Source organism: Rhinopithecus roxellana, chromosome 17 (assembly GCF_007565055.1).
Source record: "Rhinopithecus roxellana isolate Shanxi Qingling chromosome 17, ASM756505v1, whole genome shotgun sequence".
In the NCBI taxonomy this organism is placed as follows: domain Eukaryota; kingdom Metazoa; phylum Chordata; class Mammalia; order Primates; family Cercopithecidae; genus Rhinopithecus; species Rhinopithecus roxellana.
The window spans coordinates 94,026,017-94,039,096 of record NC_044565.1 but is presented as its reverse complement, the minus strand read 5'-3'; the positions used below and the strand labels follow the sequence as shown (position 1 = coordinate 94,039,096).

Sequence of the window (13,080 nt, the reverse complement as noted above, 5' to 3'; positions counted from 1 at the left end):
CTCAGTTTTCTGGAATGTTGGTATATGCCATACCAATCACAATAGATAGCTTATGGCTACATGATCATGCTATTATGTTCCAGTGGGCATCCATCATCTTCTTGAGTTAACTCTCTTAGGGCTATTGTTTTCCAGTGTTACACAGAGAATTTATTATATATAATTTAAATGATCGTTAACAGATGTGCATCACAATTCAGAGTTCAGAAGCAAACATGACATTCTCATTAAGCAAAAAGCATATTTTCAGGCCATGCAATGTTGCTTGAAAAGCAATTAACATATCACACATTATTCCTGTGAGACAAAAACTGTTTCTTTCCCATCTTAATTTGCCTGCTTAAAAATAGACAGAAGAAGATAGATGAGTTTATGCTCAAGGTGTATGCGTTTCCCTTGTGGCCCATGAACACATTTCCTTTTCATATTTGCAGAATATTGGTACAATTATTCTTTCATCAGACATGAAATTTGAGTGTATAACCAGTTTGTGATTATCACCTACTAATTTATTAGGTTGATAACAGCAATTAAGCCACAATTGCTTCTGAGAAATATAAATTGACTTTCCATTTTAAATGGATAATTTAACATCTCAAACCACCGACATAGAGTGTAACTGATTTCTGGGACAAGAAGTTTGTTTCTCCTAGTATTAAACTTTAAAAAATTCAACCATTGATCATCCAGTTACTAATTATTTAATTATGGGATTATGTGATTTGTGAAATTTCTTGACTTTTTTTTTTTTTTTTTTGGCTGCATGCCTTTTGACTATTTATGGGTGTCATGAGGGAGAGGATTTTGGACAGAAATGTAACATATCAGTAGGCCCATGGTTTATCCACCCACTTAAAAATGTAAAAATTATTATTAGCTTTATAAGCTTAAGGTCATATAAAATGGACAGCAGACCTAATTTGGTCCACAGAGCATTGTTTGCTGACCCTGGTTTCATCAGATCTTCAGATAAGACTCAGAATTCACCAATCACAGGAGGTGGCTGCCTCAGCTGGTCTCCTGCCCACTAAAAGTAGAATTAGGCTGAGCATGGTGGTTCACGCCCATAATCCCAGCACTTTTGGAGGCTGAGGGAGTTGGATTGCCTGAGCCTGGGAGTTTGAGACCTGCCTGGGCAACATGGCAAAACCCTCTACAAAAAATACAAAAAATAGCCAGGTGTGGTTCCATGTGCCTGTAGTTGTAGTCCCAGCTGTCCGGGAGGCTGAAATAGGAGGATCACTTGAGCCTGGGAGGCAGAAATTGCAATGAGCCAAAATCATGCCACTGTACTCCAGCCTGAGCAACAGAGTGTGAGACCGTCTCAAAAAAAAAAAAAAAAAAAAAAAAGTAGAACTAACGTTTGTCATATAATAGGTTACATATCCCCATTCCAATAATTCTGAATCTCAAGTGCACTGACCCACATCAAATACTAGTGTAGACCTAAATGTACATATCTAACTAAAAGGCCATCCACATATATTCATCTGCAAATACTAGGTTCACTGTGGTGACCTATTTTGCTCCAGAAGCCTTTTGGTAAAAATTGGGAAAGGGATATTCTTGTTTTAGGAATCCTGACTGTACTAATCAGCAAATGTTCATCAAATACTTATGTATGAAACATTCACTGGGTGGAGTAGAAGATACCAGCATGTAAGGAAAGCATCCTAACTGGTGATCTGTCTCTCACACACACACACGTGTGTGCACACGGGCGCACTGCTACCAGTGCATGGTAATATCAGATAAGAGCCAAAAGGGAAATTTGAATAAGTGAAAAGGAGCTTAATACTAGGAATTAGAGAGGAGAGTTTTGTACACAAGAGAGTTGAAGATCGTGTTTCCAGAGAAGGATCCAAGAAGCTGCCAAGAAGCATCAGAGAGGAAGGGGCTGAAATTGTCAGCAGAGAAGAATTAATAACACAGTTGCACATGAAACATGCTGGGGTCGGGTAATACAGCGACCACTTTGGCAGGAGCCAGGGGTTCATGAGGAGAGATGAACTTTGAGAGGCAGAGACTTGTGCCAGATTGCTGAGAATCTTGAAGGCCAAGCATCTTAATCATGAACTGAGTGGAGGCGAGATTATATTTCTTTATGCAATGCTTGCTGAAAATGACATCTCAGTTCAAGGGCTGGGTGAAAATGCAACTCATTGCTTTATTCCCTTATGAATTTTGACATATCTCATCAAATTAATATAATAGAGATGAAACTGCAGAATTACTAGAGAAGAGTCCAGCATCTGAAACTTGTCGCATCCTAGATGATAACCTCTTATAGACTATGGGGAGCCATTGAAGGTTTGGGGCCAGTAGGGTAGTGTGGTTAAGCAGGATTTTAAGAATAGGCTGTTAGGAAAATATGTTTTACCAGGAAAAAAAAAAAAAAAAAAAAAAGTAAATTTAAAGTTTTGATGAAGGAGGCCGGGCGCGGTGGCTCAAGCCTGTAATCCCAGCACTTTGGGAGGCCGAGACGGGCGGATCACAAGGTCAGGAGATCGAGACCATCCTGGCTAACCCAGTAAAACCCCTGTCTCTACTAAAAATACAAAAAATAAATAAAAAAATAAAAAACTAGCTGGGCAAGGTGGCGGGTGCCTGTAGTCCCAGCTACTCGGGAGGCTGAGGCAGGAGAATGGCGTGAACCCGAAAGGCAGAGCTTGCAGTGAGCTGAGATCCGGCCACTGCACTCCAGTTTGGGCGACAGAACGAGACTCTGTCTCAAAAAAAAAACAAAGTTTCGATGAAGGAAATGGGAGAAGATCATGACTTGAATGAGGGGTTGAATATGGACTGACCGTGGAAATATAAAGTATTACATTAAAAAGAGCTATTTGACATGACTTGATGTTTAATATCTATAATTTACTACATTTCATATATTGTTCAAATCTCTTTCCTTATATTATTTAATTTTCTCAACACCACTGTTATGTAGATACTGCTAAGATTCATTCCTGTTTTTCAAATGAAAAGCTGAGACACTTTTAGCATTTAAGCAACCTACTCGGTCAGAAAGAATTACAACTAGAAGGAATTGGAGCCAGGTTTCTAATCCAAGCCAGCTATCTTAGTCCATTTGTGCTTCTAATACCAAATACCCAAGACTGGGTAATTTACAAAGAGCAACATTTTGTTTCCTCACAGTTATAGCACTGGGAAGTCCGAGATCAAGGTGCCAGCATGTTTGGTTGTCTGGTGAGGGTTGTTCTCTGCTTCCAAGATGGTGCCCTTCCCCTCTGGAGGGGAAGAATGCTGGATCCTGGTATGGCAGAAGGTAGAAGGGTAAGCTAGCCAAATGCTCTGTGAAACCTCTTTTATAAGTGCCTTAATCCTGTTCAAAAGGGAGGAGCCTCATGTCCCAATCACCTATTAAAGCTCTTAATATTATCACCTTGGCAACACCTGAGTTTTGGAGGTGACACATTTAAACCATATCACCATCCAACTCTTAACCCCTGTAACATTTTACACCTTGGTCTTAGATTATATATATATATATATATGTGTGTGTGTGTGTGTGTGTGTGTGTTTTCTCTCTCTCTCTTCTTCTTTTTTTTTTTTTTTTTTTTTTTTTTTTGTTAGAAGGAGTCTCACTTTGTCACCCAGGCTGGAGTGCAGTGGTGCGATCTCAGCTCACTGCAACCTCTGCCTCTCAGGTTCAAGTGATTCTCCTGGCTCAACCTCCCGAAGAGCTGAGATTATAGGCACCCACCACCACGCCCAGCTAATTTTTTTTTTTTTTTTTTTTTTTTTTTTTTTTTAGTAGAGACGGGTTTCACCATATTGAGCAGGCTGGTCTCGAACTCCTGACCTTGTGATCCACCTGTCTCGGCCTCCCAAAGTGCTAGGATTACAGACATGGGCCCCCGTGCCCAGCTGGTCTTAGATTATATTGATGCTTGATCTTTCAACAAAGTTCCCAAGAGAACAAGGCTACAAGTGCATGGGCCTTGGAGTCAGAAAGACTTCTCAAGTCTTCCACTGTGTGGCCTTCATCAGGTCATCTAACCTGATGGAGGAACAGTTCTTGCATTTATGAAGTGAAGATTTCTCATTAATTCTAATTTCTCATTAGGAGACTGAAGGGAGATTATGGATTCTTGTTTCCCTTCTACTTCCGTTTTTCCTCTGTAGAAGTGACAGTGTTAGGTTTTGGAGGAAAATGAAAAGTACTTCTCATACATCTGATATTTGAGGTGATGGCAGAACCCCCAACAGATCATGTCCAGTGTACAGCTGTAGTAAGGGCCAGTGTCTTAGAGGGTTGGGATTGGACATGGTACTTTGGTTCTCTTTCACAAGCAGGTGATAGTAAAGGGTAGTTGAGCGCTCTAAGAAAGAGTTGAGAGAACTACTGAGAACAGGGAGCAGGGCATTGAGATATACCAACTTACTGAGGTAGATCCAGGAGGAAGAACTGGGCAGGTGAAGGGAAGGGGAAGTATGAACAGAACCACAGTAAAGCAGGGTTTTGTAAAGCATAAGGGAGGCTTAACTTAGTCAGTGGATGGTAAATTGTGTTCAGAACACACAGAGTTCAAAGAGGTCTGAATTATACTGGATAAAAGGGATGGTCAAGAATGTAGAGAGTTCCAGGAGACTATTTTTTTTTTTTTTTTTTTTCAGAAAAAGAGTAAAATCCATTTTCTTTGTTAAGCTCTCTAAAAACTTGATTTGATTAAGTACATTTTGGATACTCATTTTCTAATCAATGCATAATGTAAAGCTAAGGATCATTATCTTTGCCCTGCTTTACATACTTAATTGTAAACTACTATCCTTGTTGGAGCTAGAGAATGTGCTCCTGAAATGCCATAGCAACTCAGCAACACACAGAGATGATGGGATTAGGGAAAATGAAGTTGGCATCCACTAGATTTCACAATCCAGTAGGAACAGCCCAGAGCTGAACTTCCTTGCCCAGTTTATTCATTTGCTTTGGTAAATAACTTTGTCTTTCTAAATATAAGCTTCTTCTCAAAAATGAAGCTAATGTGAGCTTAGGTAAATTTCTCTTTAAAAGCACATTAAATATCTAAGGATAGAAAGTGCTGTTTAATTATTAAGTCATTATCTTTGTCATTTATTTCCAATTAAACTGAACTGTTTAATTACAAATAACATCTTAAGTAGATAAATGGCATAATTAGTTTATTTTTAACTGTATGCCTGTGAAGAAAGAGCAAGTTATTTATAAAATACTTTGCAATTTAAAAATTAAGCCAAATCTAAAATGGTGGTTAGAATTTTTCTGTAGCTTAGTAAAAAATACATTATTAAAACTCAAGGTCCTTAGCATCTTTCATTCCTAGTGCTACCCCAATTAGGTCAAGAGAAACTTTTCATGTAAAGATAGAAAGATTCACCCTGAGAGAGCTTGGCACAGAATGAAAAAGATGAAAATATATCTGTATTAATTATTGATACACTACAGGGAGAGTAAGTGTTTAAAACCACCCAAGTAACATTCTTTTGATTTAGACACCTCAGTTAATTTATTTAAATGGTCTTGATTTATCCTTTTATCTCAGACTCCAGTCTTTAAAAGATGTATTTAAAGCATTCAGAGCCAGAATTATGATCATGCCTCATTGTCAAAAGGTGTCTTTAATTCTCAATTTTCAGTGCTGCAAAATTCCAATTTTATTTCTCTGTTTATAGGCATTTTAATGGGAAACTGGGAGAGGCTGCCTCAGGGGTTACTAGTCAAGTATTTTAAGCTGAATAGCAAACTTTTTACTTTGTTTTAAGAAGGTTCTATAGTGAAGAGTTAATCAGTAGGTATTGCTGGACTTGTTTATTAGGTTTTGTTTTGTTTGGGATTGTATCAGTGCATCAAAACATAATATAATGCATAAAATAAAATGCTTTAACAAAAATTTTGATCCCACTAAAGCTTTCTGTGACCTAGACACTCGGTAATGGGTCAACACAGCATGAAGCCCTAAGCTAAACCAAAGCTCACATTTCTGTAGTCATGCCCAGTCACTGTTATATTTCACCTGGCCTATGGCATCGGTACCCCAGACCACATGGCTGTGCCCCCTCTTTGTTACGTGGAAAGAAACAGAATCTTGAATGTTATGCTTGGAGGAAGAAGGAAGGAAGCTCTGTGTTATCTGTGAAATATAAAACTTACCCAGTTATACAGCAAGACAAGGCAAACCACAAAATTTAAATATTAAAAGGTAAATAGAAGAGTCAATAATAATTCATCATACATTTTAAAATAACTAAAAGAGTATAATGGGAATATTTGTAACACAGAGAAATGATAAATGCTTGAGGTGATGGATGCCTCATTTACCCTGATGTGACTATTACACATTGTATGCCTGTCTCAAAATATCCCATGTACCCCATAAATAGATACATGTATTATGTAGCCATAACGACTAAAAATTTTAAAATATAATTTTTTAAAGGGTAAATGGAATGGGGATGATGACAGAGTTACAAAAGACAGAAAGTGAAGACATGGGTATGTTGTAACACATTCCTGGGAAAAGCTCAGAATAACTAATGGGGAAATATTCATACATTTAAACATGCATTGTCATTTAGGTTTTCTGGTTTTCATTGCTTTAATTGCCCCATATCAGAAGGACATATTCCTTTGAAAGAATGAGTTTGACTAATGTTAAGGTTCTCTTTCAGTTTTTTTTTAAGATTTAAAAGATAAAAGTGAAAGACTGCATAGAGGCATGTTGACATTTATTCTTTCTTCTGCTTACTTGATTCAAAATAGTCATGCTGGACAGCAGGTGGTAAGTGCCTGGTGTTTATGAGGGAGAACAGCAATTTATTATTTTCCTTGGTTGCTACCTTGAACTATGAAGGTAGTAAAACTCCAGGACACATTTATCTTACAGAGTTGTCACAAGCAGCAAAGAAAATCACAGAATCACAGGCTTTCTCATACCATTAGCATTTGCATTTTCCATGCTGATTAGCTTAGATTTTGGAAAAAATGTTATGAAATCAGCTACACTTTATATTATCAAATTGCTTTCTTTGTTGTCTTTCTTGACATTTTGAAAATTCTGTGTACATTTCGGATGACTAAGTAGTTCTCTTAAAGGTTTAACCAATGTTGAAAGCCAGAAAGTGTAAAGATGAATACGTTTTTCTTCCTACTCTTTAACAAGCTGTTTCTTGGCTAGTAAAGAAAACAAAGCATCACTATTGTCAGCTGTGCACTAAAGTCTTTAAAACATAATCTGTGGGTAAAACCATTCCATTAGTGTTGTATGTGTGCTAGAGCCTTACTACTGACTTAACTGTAATTAAAAATATTACTTTATGTTCCGGGTCTTATCAGGTATGCCCATCTTTCTCAATTACAGCTGAGTATAATTAGATACAAACTCAGCTTTAAGATGGTTAATTGCTAGTCAAAGAAAGATTGAGTAATATTTGTATTTACCTTCTTGGTAGAAGAAATGTATTGTAATACCTACTGACCAGTTTGAAACAGAGGTGAGAGATTAAAATTAGGAGAAAGTAGCATTTTAGAGCTTTTATTCCTGGTGGTTATTTGCTGTTTTTTATCCCCTCTAAACGTATGAAAGAATAATAAACGACTGTGACTTTAGTTTTTGAAATGGGGAAATGGCTGTTGCATTAATTCCCTCACGATGATTAGCAGCATGCATGCAGAAAGGATACATGAGGGAAACAATTAGTGCAGTGGCTAAGAGCATAGACGCCAGACCTAGAGGGCACACATCCCAATTCCAGTTCTGCTCTTTGCCCTGAGGTAAGGCCTGCACAATTATTCATCTATCTGAATACATTTCTTGCTACATCTACTTGACATGTAGGTGTCTTTTTTTGCTTTGCAATTCTTGTTATTGAATATTAGGTCTTTCTATTGGATATTCCTTGTTTTTATGAAGGCAATAGATTTTGCATATTAATACAGGTGCCCATACCACACTACCCAGTGTTCATAAACTTATAATCAACCTTCCACCAGAGCTCTCCGTTTAAAGGGATCGTAAGAATTTCACCTGCTTTTCATCTGTTATCTATCACAATTGTTCAAGGGTCAGCAAGCATCTTCTTCTCCTTCTCCATCTTTTTTTTTTTTTTTTTGAGACAGAGTCTGGTTCTGTTGCCCAGGCTGGAGTGCAGTGGTGCGATCTCAGCTCACTGCAACATCTGCCTCCCAGGTTCAAACAATTTTCCTGCCTCAGCCTCCCGAGTAGTTAGGATTACAGGTGTGTGCCACCATGCCTGGCTAATTTTTGTATTTTTAGTAGAGACGGGGTTTCACCATATTGGCGAGGCTGGTCTCGCACTCCTGACCTCGTGATCTGCCCACCTCGGCCTCCCAAAGTGCTGGGATTACAGGCGTGAGCCACCGTGCCCAGCCAGCAAATATTTTCTTGAAGGGCCAAGAGTAAATATTACAAACTTTGTGTGCCATACAGTTTCTGTCCTAACCATTCCCCTCTCCCACTGTAGTGTAAAAATAGGCATAGATGGTACGTAATGAATGAGCCTGACTGTGTTCTAATAAAACCCTATTTGCAAAGTAGGAGGTTGACTCCTAGGATTTAGTTTGCTGACACCTGCATTTTTGGTGTTGTCCACGTTAGAAGTCTAGGTTTTATCTTTGTCTCCTTCTCTCTCATTCTCATAGCCTATATCTCTTCAAATCCTGTCAGATTGACATTCTAAATTTTTCTTAAACTCATTGCCTTCTCTTTATCCATATAGACACAATCCTGATTTGTAGTTTCCTCACCTCTCTTTTGGGCTCTGAAGGCTTAATACTCTCCTGCCTTCTGCCTGCAGTCCTGCCAAAGCTAACTGCCCTAGCTGCAGTAAGAAACTGTCGAAACCCAAACAGGATTATGTCACTCCTTTGCTTTAAGATCTCTGATGATTCATCATTGCCTAAAGGGCTGTTCTCAAGTTGAAAACTTTGTAACGTGGCAGAGAAGTTGCTTCAGGACCTGGTTCTTTCTCTCTCTCCAGCTGCATCTCCCATTCCTATTTGTGTCCATTCAGGCCCTTGGAGAAGCAAGGTAGATGGGATTATATGTATAAGGAGGAATTGCCTGTGAAGGATAAAATAGGAGTGAATGGGCTTTTGTGGAGCTTTTAGACTGCTATGGGGTCAAACACCTTTGAAAGGGGAGCAGGAAAGAAAGAGGATTGAGTAGGAAGGGGCTCAGCACTGTTCCCAGCAAGTCCCAGTCAGGCTAGTGGGGAGCCCGGATCAGGAGCTGAAGTTGCTTGTTGGAGGAGTCCCTGTTGGGCAGGAGCATGGACCTGTGCCCAGTGATTGACTGGCGCTGCCTGGGGCCAAGTGCAGCCTACACATAAGACTGCAGTAGGACTACAGGTGCAGCAGATGGAGACGGTCAGTTAACTATGCCCCCCAGCAGTTTAACTCAGAGGAGAGTGGCTTGGGGCCCCTCTATGTCACCATATATGTGACCAGCTTCAGTTGATCTCTTGTAATGTTTTTCATATACTATGTCATCTCTCACCTCCTAGCCCATCTGCATCACCCCTTCCTGCTCCTAACTTTGCTTGGCCAACTGGTTTTCACTCTTTAAGTCTCAGCTGAGGGATAACTTCTTCTGGAAGTATATTTTTACTTCCTACCTCTCAACTGTGCAAATTGCCATCATTCAGTCATTCCATAACATCATCAGCCATTTCCCCAATTACAACTGGTTGTACATGTTTTTGTTTTTGATTAGAGAGTCAACCTCTTGAAGAAAGGATTGTTTAGTGTGTGCTCTTAGACTCCTACAGTAACCAGCACTCATTTGCTGAATGAATGATTTTACTCTCAGTTATCTATTGGGAGGATTAGGTGACTCAGATAGCATAAAAAGGAGAGCATGACAGATGACACTTAAGTATTATATTTAGTTTAAGAGAATTATATTTTTATTTTAAAATAATATACTTTATAATTATAATTATGACATATTAGACTCATTTCACCTCAATGTGGACAGTCTTGTACAGTTGAAGGAACACTGGGCTTGAAATCAAAAGACCTGTGCTCAAATCCTGGTGATCTCATTTGTGAGCCGAATGACCATGGGACAAGCATCTCTGGCATCATTTCCCTATTCAGTAAGATGGGGGGATAGCGATCTCAAAGACACTGCATTTTGAACCCATCAAACCATTGGTAATACAACCAACTACTTGCTTTGATAGAGGTCTCTCTGTTTCCTCCTCTTGTGTCAGAGCTTGCATCAAGCTAGCTCAGTGTCCCATTATACACTTACATTTTAGATCACATAGCTTTTTGTAGAGACAATGAATGATAAGAGCAATTTAAAAGTAGTGGTCTTCTAACAATTGTATGCGTGGTGAGTGCTGGTAAATGTATTATTCTGGGAAGTGGTTTTGAACTACATCGTCTGCTAAATTATTTTAGGTTAAAATTTTTATAGAGCGCCACATGAGAGCCAATGGGAGATCAATTATGTGAGACTAGAGAGAATGTTATAGCACCGACTTGATGGCAGAATAGGGTTCTAGTCTTCTTGGGTTGGGGGTGAATTATTGTGGCTGCTATCTTTATGGCTGTGCATTCCAATTGCCACTCTATAAACTGTAAGAATGAAAATGATCATTTTTTAAAGTAGAGATGTTAATAAAAATAAGTAAAACTCATAAAGCACAAAATATTATGCAAATCAAATAAACAAAATAAAAATAGACATGATAAACTTAGATTAACTTAAAATATAAGAAAAAGATAAAACAAGAAATGCAGACCCAGTATCTGTAAATGAACTAAAATGATCATGTAAGATGTAACTAAAAGATCAAAAAGATAAAATGACTAAATGAGCTTTAAGAATGCCAACAGGAGATGGAGATATTTACAGTGTAAAAGAACGAACTAAAATAAGTCTGTACAGTTATAAACAACATAAGAGCCTGTCACAGGAGCATTCTTTTGCCACAAAGGGAGAGACAGGAGGGCTTCTCCTTGTCCTTTCACTCTTTGGTGTTGGTGTGCTGCCCTCTTAAAGTATTCTTCTGTGACCAGGGAGGGGAATCTGGCTCCTGGATGTTGATGATGATGGTGATGATGGTGATGATGGTGGTGATGGTGATTTGGAGTGCCTTCCTGTCAGCAGAGGGCAGCCACACAGAAAGGTGAGGACAGGCAGAGCTGGGGTGGAGAACTGAGGCCTGTTAGAGCCCTGTGTTCATGACTGTTGCTGATCTGAATGTTCCCAACGTTAGCTGGGTGTTTCTTATCGTTTTAATTACTTTCAAATTATGTAACAGCAAATACTCCTCCTTCTTTTCACTTTTTCATTCTCTGTGTATTTCTTGCTCAGGATTCAGTTCCAGGGGTTGGTTTCTTATTTGTAGGAAATATAGATACAACCTTTTCCTCTAGCTCTTGAGCCTCTGACTTCATTTCTGTTTTTTTTTTTTTTTTTTTTTTTTTTTTTTTTTTTTTTTTTTTTTTTCCTTATTTTCTTGCTTGTTGAAGCTGTTGGAAACCCGACCAATTCTCTAAGAACAGACAGAAACAGACACATACAAATACATACACACAAATAAGCCACAGCCCCTTCCATACATGTGCACATACACACACATACACATACACGCATCCACTCCACCCATGCATACAAACTGTACCCACCCATTCATAGATCCATAGACACACACACAAATAGCACATATCTTTCCCCATACACACGTACACACACAGCTCCACACACACACAACCAGTGCCCATCCCATCCGGGATACACACACACACATCCAGACACACACACACATGCAATCAGTACCTCTTCCCATGCACATGTGCATGTACACACTTACACAGGCCCACGTGCACTGACCTTTTTTCTTTGTGCCTTTTCTCCCGAGCAGCTTCTCCCTGCTGCTTTTCACATCCATCATTGCAATGCTCCCCATCTGTACTGCAGATACAGATCTGAATATTGTAAAATTATTGTTTCTTTTCCTGGGAGATTTTTTAAAAAGCTTTTCCACTGTGATCTATAAATAATGAATAATTCCATTAGAAATGTGATGGATGGTGTAACTTTTATGCAGAGTTTGTCAAGCTCAATGTTTCAGGCTTTTACTTTCACAACAGCCCCAGGCCATGGCAGGTAGGAAACTCAATTGGCTGACACTCCAAAGTCTCTCTTGCCACATTTCCCAAAGTGTGTTCCTTGAGTTCTCATAGATAATTCATGCATTTTAAAAGCAGCACTTTCCATGCTCAAATAGATTTGGGAAATGCTACAGTGAACTGACTCCTTTAATGCTGAGCTCCCCAAAGCATTTCATATGATAATTTGCTGTAGGTCATGAGATATTTCCAAAACATATTTGGCCAGGGAACCTTATTTTTTCATCAAAACATTGTATCTCTAAGCTCAGTGTTCCATGGAAAATAATTTAGGAAATAGTGTTCTAATGACACTAGTACATTCTCTCTACTGCAGAGAAACTGTTTTACAATTGCCCTTACTGAAAAGTTCAAATTTACTTCCCCATATTTCCATCACATGTGCAGTTCTTGGTGTGTTTAATCCTAAAGTAAAATAAACACCTGTTCTAAAGCCAGTATATGATTCTGAAGAGTCTCCTGAAATCTTAAAGCAAAAAATACAGTTTTTATTGTGTTTTATGTTAATATGGTTTTCTATAAAATAGGTCTGAAAATCAGTAATCTTTATAAGTAAGATAGTCTAATTATATTTTGACCAGGTATTTCCTCAATTAGAATATTACTTCTTAACATATATTATATGGATTTTATACACACACACACACACACACACACACACATATATGTTCATCATAACTGCATCAACCAAAAGGCAATAGAAAGCGAGAGAGACTATGTGAGAGAAAGATAGAAGGTTCCAATGGATGTCCCTGGAAAAAGACATTGCAGACACAGCACTAGTACGTATAGCAGGAATATCTGTGCTCCCCTCTCAGCTTTCCTTTGGGACTTTCACCTGTAATAATGAACCCTGTAGGGCCATCCACTGTATTACAGCCTCCACATGATTTTTTGACACTGAACAGCTGTGCCTA

The 13,080-nt window shown here is 38.7% G+C and overlaps 1 protein-coding gene across 6 annotated transcripts in view; it reads left to right on the top strand.

The window, feature by feature from the left end:
- The window catches only part of CTNNA2 (catenin alpha 2), a 1,154,891-nt gene that overhangs the window by 398,704 nt on the left and 743,107 nt on the right, over window positions 1–13,080 (top strand). The gene's annotated exons all lie outside the window — the stretch shown is intronic.